The sequence below is a fragment of the Pteropus alecto genome, unplaced genomic scaffold (assembly GCF_000325575.1).
Source record: "Pteropus alecto unplaced genomic scaffold, ASM32557v1 scaffold62, whole genome shotgun sequence".
NCBI lineage: Eukaryota > Metazoa > Chordata > Mammalia > Chiroptera > Pteropodidae > Pteropus > Pteropus alecto.
This window is the reverse complement of record NW_006432491.1, coordinates 1880301-1890718: the sequence shown is the minus strand read 5'-3', so window position 1 is coordinate 1890718 and position 10418 is coordinate 1880301. Positions and strand designations below refer to the sequence as shown.

Genomic DNA, 10418 nt, shown 5'->3' with positions numbered 1-10418 from the left:
GGCTCATGTGTCCTCCACACTCTAAGAACCAGGTACACACTATCAATTAGTCCTTCTACAGCACCAGTTTTGCTTGGGGACCAATTAAAATACTAATCACTAGAAGCATGTCAGTTGTGACTGAAGAATAAGTCTTTTACCCTTGCCTTGCTGTATGGTTTCCAATCTTCATTTATCAACTCTTCACCCACTCACATTTCTATTGAAAGCACCACTTCTATTATCATACTGAATGTAGCTTTTGTGGCTAAACTTTACCTTGTGTGAAAGAGAAAAAATAGTTTTTGGCCTCAGTGTATTTGTAGTCAACAAAGTGGAAGAATATATCGTGTGTGTGTGTGTGTGTGTGTGTGTGTGTGTGTGTGTGTGTGTGTGCGCGCGCGCGCGCGCACGGGCAAGCATACACGCAAACCATCACTGGTAAATGCACTTAAAATAAATGCTCATTTTGCATTTGACTGTGATCATACAAAAAAGCCCAAACTAGCTCATCATATCTCAATAAAGAGAAGTATTTAATTTGAGTTACTTATCAAGGTAACATTCTTATTTTTTATGATATAAATAAATTCTACTTGCTTGGAATAATAAAAAGACTGAAGTGTTCTCACCCAATTGCAGTGCTACTTTCAGTGAGTAGGATAATTACTAAAAGTGTACTTTTTATGCATGTATTCTGAGAGGTCTAAATATTGTAAGAATAGGCTAGAGAATTTCAATTGCTTTTGAAAATCTGTGTAATAACTGTCTTAATTCGTGTAATAGCAGTTTACACCAGAAGGGAAAGAATAAAAATAAATCACCAGGACTGCTCTCTTCTCCACAGGAGTTCTCTGCAGTAGAAAGAAAACAGGAAAAGTTCCCTTCCTCAGGAGGCAGTTAAAACAGGGACATATTAGTACAACTCTGTTATAAAAATGATTTTCTAATCTTAATCTAGTTATATAATTGCATTTACCCTTAGCAGTTAATTTAAGTAAGTCTACTTTGTTTGGTTTTATTTATGCAATCAATATCTAAGATTAGGTGCTTTTAAATAAGATTCCTAAGTCTGTTCTAGATCAAAATTCTCTGAGCTCGATACAACTTCATGTATCAAGATAAGTAAGCGAAAGTCAACTATATTAAACAGTAAGAAAAGGGAAAAAATAACAATAAAGAAAATTTGTCATGGCTATATTTGTCTTTCTTGTTTAAAAATAGATAGTTACAAAATACACATGGAGATACAAAATGTAGCATAAAGAAAATAATAATTTTATAATAAATGTATGAAGGGAAAGATGGGTGCTAGATTCAGTGGGCGGATCATATTATTACTCACATTATGAGTAATATAGATCTGTAATCACTATGCTGTGCAACTGAAACTAATATATTATTGTATGCCAATGATAATTTAAAAAAAAAACTTACTGAATGGTACAATGTAAATATAAACAACTATTTGTCTATTATATTTCAATAAAACTGGGAAAAACAAAACAAAACAAAATCCAATAACAGCAATCTCCACAGAAAGGTTTAGAAAGTTTTCCAATGTCTCCTTTATTTGTTACCGATAAAACACAATGTAGCATGCACAATGATGTAAATTAATAAAATTATCTTCAAGGGGGAATTTTTCAACAGGATAAGTAATATCTTTGGGGAAAACATTTTCTTAAAATAGTTTCAAAAAGCAAAAAGAGTAACCCTTATTAAGTAGGAGTATACCATGAGAAAAATAAGCTTTAGGGAATTATAAGTATCATAAATTTAGCTATTGTTTAGTAAGAAGTTGGAATTTCATATTTTGAGAACTTAGTCATTAGTCTTTTGGAGAGTAAAGAAACACAATTATAATGATTATAATTACTACAAACAACAGCATAAGATACAAGTTTATGTTTTGGGTGCTGTCACTAAAGTAATGTTTAGTGAGGTAAAAACATGGTTGACCCATCATATAAAAACAGAAAATCCTGCAGATTCGTAGACTTTATCATATATTCAAAATTTTACTATAAAATATTTATTTCGTTTTTAAATGTCTAATGTATCATCTTTTTAATATTCAACCAAATTAGAAGGATTAAAATTTCCTCAATGGCAGGATATGTTTTTCTGCTTTTTCCTTTCCCCCAAGAACTCAACACTTGAAACTTGGAGGCAGTAAATATTTATTTTTCATTCTTCAAAGCCAATATTATTTTGACATTTTAGAATGAGTGAATTGGTATTTCTCAATCACCAAAGATCATCAAGAACTGCCTCCTTATTTCAGAAAAAAATAAAACTTTACCACCATTTTTAAAGAAATCTTTGCAATCAGCAAATCACTCTAGAATTAATTTCATTTTCTTAGGCCAAGTATGTTCTGAGACATATAACACTAACAGCTTTTCTCCACCTTTCATATCTCCTTAAATTAAGTAGTAATTTGTTTTTCAACACTATGATTTTTTTAAATTTGTGTTCACTATTTCACCTTTAGTTTTTTATGCCAGCGTCTATGTTTTACTGTACTATTTCTGTTATAGACCTATTTATTTCTAGATTAAACACCATTATTAAATTATATATGATAAAATCCAATGCTATAAGAAGAAAAAAGAAAAGAAAGCATATTTGTCAAATGAAAAAATAAAATATTGTCATTAAAGGTAAATTTTCTAGAAAGTTCCAAGAGTAACATTCATCCTTTTTGTCAAAAATAGAGTGCCTTTTTGTGTTTTGTTGTTGTTGTTGTTGTTGTTGTTGTTTTCTATATAAACTCTATATTTGAGTAGCTAAATGGTGGGTGAAGGGAAACTCTGTGTGTGGAAGTTATCCATTTAGGAAACCAACTTGTCCAGGTTTACCTGGACTTTCACAGTTTTTCAATGAAAGTCACATATCTCAAGAATGAAAAACCCTTATTCTGGGCAAACCAGGAAGGTCAGACACTAATAACAGCTAATATACAAAAACAATCACAAAACTAAAATATCAGTATTTGCAACCCAAGTGAGTAATAGACCTAGTTAATAATCAGCGATGCCAGCCAATAACACATGCACAAAAGAAAAAGGAATACAGAGCACTTTCTAACAGAATTATATACAGTTACCTAGAACAAACAGAAACACTCTAAACCCAAATCTTATCAAATTTCTATAACTAAGTACTAATTTACAGGAGGACATAGGAAGATAATGTATAACAATAGCACAGAGATGCATTTAGCAAAATTCAAATTAGGAAGCTGCAAAAAAGGTTTTATTTCTTCAATGAATTTTGAGGATAAAATAAATATATTGGGTAAAAAAATATTTTTTGAGGATAAAAAATTTTGAGGATAAAAAAAATACTTCTCTTACAAATTTGTCTTGCCAAACTGTGGTATATTTGAAGCAAGAACCTTGTCTTAATCACCAGCACTCAACACAGCACAATTCCAAAAGCATAATGGCCATTCAAAAAAGATTTGCTGTATATTGAACACACAAAACTTTTTCTAATTTTCCTAATACAAGTGATTTTTTCATCTATGTAATCTAATAACAATTTATGCATATTGTACTAACATATTTGTCTTGTTACACTAAGCACTTAGTTCTTGGACTTAATTGACAGTAAACCTCTTAATATCAGGGACTCTCCTGTATTATTGTAAAGTCTGCAATGTCTCCTTTGATGTCATACATAAAACGAGAATTATATTCATATTAAGCAATGCATACTATAAGAATTAAATTAGGATTAAATCCACAGAGGTGATAATGTATGTATAAGTGGTATACTGAAATAGTTTTCTATAAAGCCTTAGTCTAGCAGTATTATTAAAAAACAAAACTTAATCTATGTCAGATACCCACAGCATAGGGATGATAATGGAATTATGAAATGATTGTCTTTGGACTTTACATTCAGTGTATCAATGTAAGAACTGCTTATCTTAAATCTATAGGGTGTTATTTATATTTCACTGTCATATTTATTATAGGTTATCTACTTGTGGGGTATGTAGTATTCATTTTTATTAGTTTTATCCTGAATGAACACAAAGTATTCTGGATCAGAGGCAGATTTCTGATTAAATATCATACAGTAAACATTAAGTGCATTGATCTTCCTTGCGTCAGACCTCACCCTTGGAGCAACATAATGAAAGCAAGGCCAAATTCCTTATATGAGTAGCCAAACACTTATATGTAAGGGATGGAGAACAATGTACTTTCTCCATTATATACAAGAGCGAGACAGTCCTTCCATCTTCCCAAAAGGAGAGAGAGAAAAAAATAAAACCCCTTTGCTCCATTGTGGATTCTGAGTTCTTACCCTAACATATTGGAATGCAGATACAGCTTCCAAAGACCAGGAAGATGTGTTTATATTCTGTTTTTGGCTTTTAAATCCTGTTTCATGGCCTCGTTTCTCCTTAATATGTAAATTTCTAGAAAACTAAAGTTCCAGTGTCCCTGCTACCTTGGGAGCTCACCTAGGTGCCCATTCCAGGATATATCCAGTTAACTTTTGGGGAGATGAGAGAAGTTTTATTTTTCTTTTTCATTACAGCAATTAACTGCATCATTAGAGAAATAACTAGCTACAGATCTAATCTTTATGATATGTGAGACTACTTCTTGAGGAAGTGAAAGTAAATATTCTCTAACTTTATATCATATATATATATATCTGTGGCTCATGAGGCTAAGGCTTTTTACAGACACACTGAGAAATCCAGAAATTTTTATTTCCCCACAGTCTTATTTAGAGTATACCTGTATATATGAATATTTATGTTTGTGTGTCACATTCATGTGATTGAACTGAAAGCTCTTTGAAAGGTCCATAACTTTATACAATGAATAAATGAAGAATGAATATTTTTTAACCAAGCACGAGAAAAATTCGGGAGATACAATGATGAGCAATGTGTGGTCTTTACTTTCAAGAATCTCACAATTTATTATTTTTTTTCAATTTTGTACATATTACATGCCATGTACATAATAGGTGCTCAGAATAAATGAAGCAATAAATGAATCCTATGTTAAAGTTTAAGGAAATCTCAATACAGCACAAGTAGATCTAATGACATTTATAGAAATTGATTAGAAGAAAATGACTATTGGTGGTTAATATATCATAGATATCTTTTTAATACATCAAAGATATTTTGGCAATAACTTAGAATACCATTGTTCCACCATGGCCCCTCATCATGTTAAATAATATAATAATAAATTATAACACAATAGAATTAAGACTAAATATTTACAGGCTATCAGTAAGTTAACTAAACTAAGTTAATGTAATTAAACACAATTAAATTCGGTAAAATAATACTATTAAACTAAAACAAAGATGAATAAAATTAATTGAATGGGAAAGGACACCAGGTAAATGCAGATAAAATGAAAAAGGGGTTAAAAATATCAGCCAGAAAAGCGTACTTGATAAAGCATTATTTTATGTAAAGACATTTTATACAGATAAAAGTATATCGGAGCATAATAATGAAATACTAAAACACAAAATTTTTGACTATGAAGAAAAGTTGATAAAAGTCAATAGTCATTGCATACTTTGACTTTTGTCTGAACTTGATAAATCAATTAGAAAATAAACTTAAAGAAGAAATAAGTATCTCCTAAAAATCAATTTCAAGCTTATATAATACATTCATAATACATTCAATTCCTTATAAATCAAGTACAATTCAGAGTAAAAATCCAAGATCCCAGAGGGTAAATCCAAGATTTCAGAAAGCAGAATTGTGATCTCAAAGGTAGAACCAAGAGGTCAGAAGCAGAAATCAAGATCACAGAAGCCAGAGCCAGAATACTAGATACCAGAGAGCAGAGTCAAGAGCTAAATGATTTATACCTAGGCACCATAACTGAGCTCGAATCAACAAACTGACAACATGTGCCCCACTGGCTTTTAGAATTATTATTGGCCAGTAACAGTTATGGGTCTCCAGTGTTTTCTTTTTTTGAACAGCAGGGTCTATTGTGTCTCTTCTATTTTTGCCTCACCATTGTATAATGGCTGTGGACAAGGAGAAGATAACTTGTCTCTTTGGTACAAACATGTATTAGTTTGCTAGGGCTACTAAATTTCACAGACAGGGTGACTAAACAACATAAATTTGTTTTCTCATACTTCTGGAAGCTGGAAGTCTGAGATCAGTACATTTGGCTTTTCCTGAGGCCTGGTTCCTTGGTTTGCAGGTGTCTGCCTTCTTGTGAGCTCACATAGTCTCCTCTCTGTGTGTCCAAATTTGATCTTCTTATAAGGACACCAGTCAGACTGGATAAGGGCCTACACTATCAGCCTCATTTTAATATAATCACCTCTTCAAAGCTTATCTTCAAATACAGTCATAGTGTGAGGTATTGGGAGTTAGGGCTTTGACATATAAATTTGAAGCAGACACAATTCAGCCCAAAATAATATCTTTCAGAACCAAAAAGGCTGTACTTAAGTAATCAAACACAAGAAGCCTTATATACACCTAGAGCTGAACTGGATGATTAAATCTTGACCTGGAGCAATAATGAGATAAAACTTTGGAGTTTTTGAGAGAGGTTGAGTGTGCTCTGCATATGAGAAAGATGCTGTGAATTGTGGTGGCCAAAGGGCAGAGTATGAGAGATTATATTATTCAAAAATGCCCATAGCAATATATCTGTTTTCACGTATTCTTCTAGAACTCTGTCACTACCCTGCCATCAAGAGATAGAATCATTTTTTACTCCCCTTAAAACTGGGTGAGATTGTGGGGACATCTTAAGCAAATAGAATGAGACAAAAGTGACACTGCATGCTTTCCACAGTTATATCAGAACAAACATTGTGGCTTCATCTTGATTTTCTCTATTTCCCTCTGTCTTTTCTTGTTTATCTCTCAGGGCACGTGCCTTTGGAACCCTGTCACCATGCTGTGAGGATGATCAGGCCACATAGAGAGATCCCAGTTTGTTGTATCAGATTAACAAGAGAGTGAGTCTTCAAATGAGAACAGGGGCCAGACTTTGACTTGCCTTAGCTAACAGCCTGGAGCAGAAACCACCTATCCTTATTGATCCCTGCTCAAATTAAAGCCCTTCAAGCAAAATAAATATTTTTGTATTGTTTTATGCCACTAATCTATGTGTAATTTTTTTTTAAATAAAGACATATTAATTGGAATACTGAGGGTTTTTTTTTTTCCAAAATGGATTATATTTCAAAATTCAGAGGAAAAAAATCACAATAAATTCTGAGTATAACACAGTTAACCAATAGACTAATAGTAGAACAATAAACCCCAAACTAAATAAGCTTTCTCAGACAGAAAGTGAAATGTCTTTGAAAATGTAATTTACATTTTGTGTTTTGGAAGACTGTCATTGGAGACTATAGTATTCTGTCAGAAAGAAGAGAAACCAGCTGCAGGGCTGAGTTATCTCCTCTGGATGCTAAAACCAGTCCCCCTGCTCTATTTTTTATGTTGATTGATGTCTTTTTCTTGAATTTGCTAGCCTGAGAAGCATCCACATTCATCATATTGTAATGTGTTGAGGCCCAGGGTTTCAACTCTATTAAGCATAGAACATAATCTGATAAAAAAAAAATGTGTATTTTATGTATACTGATTCATAACTATTTCAAAAATTAATAGGATCATTGCTTTACTTTTAATTATCTGATAATCTCACTATGTTAAATGGTTTTTGTGATCACATAAGAATTATTAACATAATTTAACCAATGATTAATTTTTATGCAACTACAGATAAAATACAGTAAAATAATTTACTAAATCTGATCAAGTTTGCCATTTGCTATTTACATTTCTTCATGTAAAACTCCAACATAGTATTAGTAATTTTATTAAAAATAAGTTACTTGGCTTTATTTTTTTGTTTATACTTTCAATCTTTTAAAGTGTTGTTTTCATAGTTAAAGTAAATCAATTGTTAATTGCTTTCAATCATTCTACTATTTATGATACTTGGATTGTTCTAATATAAATATCTCATTTTACTATTCTAGCCTTAATACCTGGCTTTATAAACTCAGTTATGGACTTTGACATAGAAATCATGGTAATGACATAAAGGTTTTCTATTTCGTAGTTGGTTATGTAATCTATTTAATCAATGCTGATGATATCCTTATTGATCTCCCACTTTCTATTGTAGGTTTGAAAGATTTTCACTCACTGGAATGTTAAGCTTGATTAAATTTAACTGATATCAAACTCTACTGACTGATATAAAAGCATTAGAAATTTCTATTGATTAAACAACAAGTCAGGAAAAATTTCAATGACAAAGTAAGTTTTCGAGTAATTTGGGTACATATTAGGAATATTATTGATGGATCATATGGTAAAAGTATGATTTGTTTTGTAAGAAATTATCAAAATACCTTGGGTCTTATTGATTTGTACTCAATTTAACACTGCATTTTAATTGGTATATTTTGTTCATTCACATGTAAGCCATTGCTAATATAATAGAATTCATATCTATCATATTTGTAACTGATAATTGTTATCTTTTTTTCTTTTTTTCCTTTTTGTACTTTCTCTGTTTTTACGCTTTCTTTCGTTCTAATCGAACATTTTATGTGATTTCACTCCCTCTTGTCTCTCAGCATATCAATTTTATTTAGTTATTTTCAATTATTCCAGTGGTCGTTCCAATGATTACAATATACATTTACAACTAATCTATGTCTACTTTCAAATATACTATACATTTTCATGGGTAATGCAGATAAATTATCACAATTTATTACACAATTTTTCACAATTCCTCCATCCCATCCCTTATAATATTGTTCATTTCACTAATCCATAAGCTACAGTCACCAAATATATCATTCCCATTAATATTTTGAATACAGAATTGTTAGATCAATTAAGTATTAGAAAAATAAATGATTTTTATCTCACCTACATTTATTCCTTCTTTAGCATTCTTTCTTTATATAGTACAAGTTTCTGATCTATATAATTCTTCTCTCTGAAAAACTTTTTTTTTAATATGTCTTGCGTGACAGGTTTACTGGCAATGGAGTCTCTCAGTTTTTGTTTTTGAGAAATTCTTCAATATTTCCTCACTTTTGAAGGACCATTTCACTGGATACAGAACTCTAGTTTGGTGTTTCTCATTATTCTCAACATTTAAATATTTTACTTCACTGTCTTCTTGTTTAAATGTTTTCTGAAGAGAAATCTGATGTAATTCTTATTCTTGTTCCTCTATAGGTAAATTGGTGTTTTGTTTTGTTTTGTTTTGTTTTGTTTTGTTTTGTTTTGTTTTGTTTTGTTTTGTTTTGTTTTCATATGGTTTCTTTCAAGATTTTCTTTGTCTTTGGTTTTATGCAGTTTGTATGTGATGGGTTTAGGTGGTATTTTTTTGTACATATTCTGTTTGATGTTCTCTGAATTTTCTGGCTCTGTGGTTTTAGTCTGTCATTAATTTTTAAAATCTCAGAATTATTTCTTTAATATTTCTGCTGTTCTCTTCTTTGTTTTTTTTCTGGTGTTCTCATTACCTGTATTTACATTTTTAAAAAATTTTTCCCAGAGTTCAGGATTACTCTGTTTTATTGTTTTACAGTCTTTTTTCTCTTTGATTTTTAATTTTGATAATTTCTACTGACATATTTAAAGATTACTGGTTCTTTCTTTGCTCTGTCCAGTCACTGATAAGCCCATCAACTTTTGTTGTTCCATATTTTTGAATTGAGTATGTTGCCCAATTCTTAATTTAATTAAATTCTTAATTATTAATCTTAAATCTGAATTTAAGAATTTGATTCTTAATTATAATTTCCATCTTTCTGTGTATAGTAACTATCTGATGTTACACGTTGTCCACTTTCCAGCCCCCAGTACATCTCTTAGCAAATTTAATAGATATTTTAAATTAATATCCTGTTAATTCCAGAATCTTTGCATATCTGATTCTGGTTATTTTGCTTGCTCTGTTTATTTATACTGTGTTTTTTGTTTGTCTTTTAGTATGCCTTATCATTTTTGGTTCAAAGCTGGATGTAGTAAATAAGTAAAAATAAACTTTAGTGCGAATTTTTATGTTTATCTAGTATTTATTGTTTGCCATAGTTATAGATAGATGTCCAAGTTTTCAATTTTCTCTACTTTCTTTCTTTTTGTCTCCCATGTTATTTTGGGGGTTTTCTATAGATTCCTTCTTAAGTAGAGTCTATTCATTGACAATCTCTCAGATGGAATCCACTGTTATTTTCTTGGAGCCTTGTTGATATGGTGATCCATATAGGAGAAGGGTAAACATTCCATAATTCTCTGATTAAGTCTCAGTCTCTCAGTTAGTTTGTGCCTCCTGGCTGGACATTCAAAAGTACCTCAGCACTTTTTCTCTCCTTGCCTTCGGGTGACATAGAAAAGCTTGTGGGTTCTAGAGATGTGTATT

At 31.1% G+C, this 10418-nt stretch overlaps 1 protein-coding gene across 1 annotated transcript in view; it reads right to left on the bottom strand.

The window, feature by feature from the left end:
- Window positions 1-10418, bottom strand: part of SNTG1 (syntrophin gamma 1) — a 510335-nt gene that overhangs the window by 315064 nt on the left and 184853 nt on the right. The gene's annotated exons all lie outside the window — the stretch shown is intronic.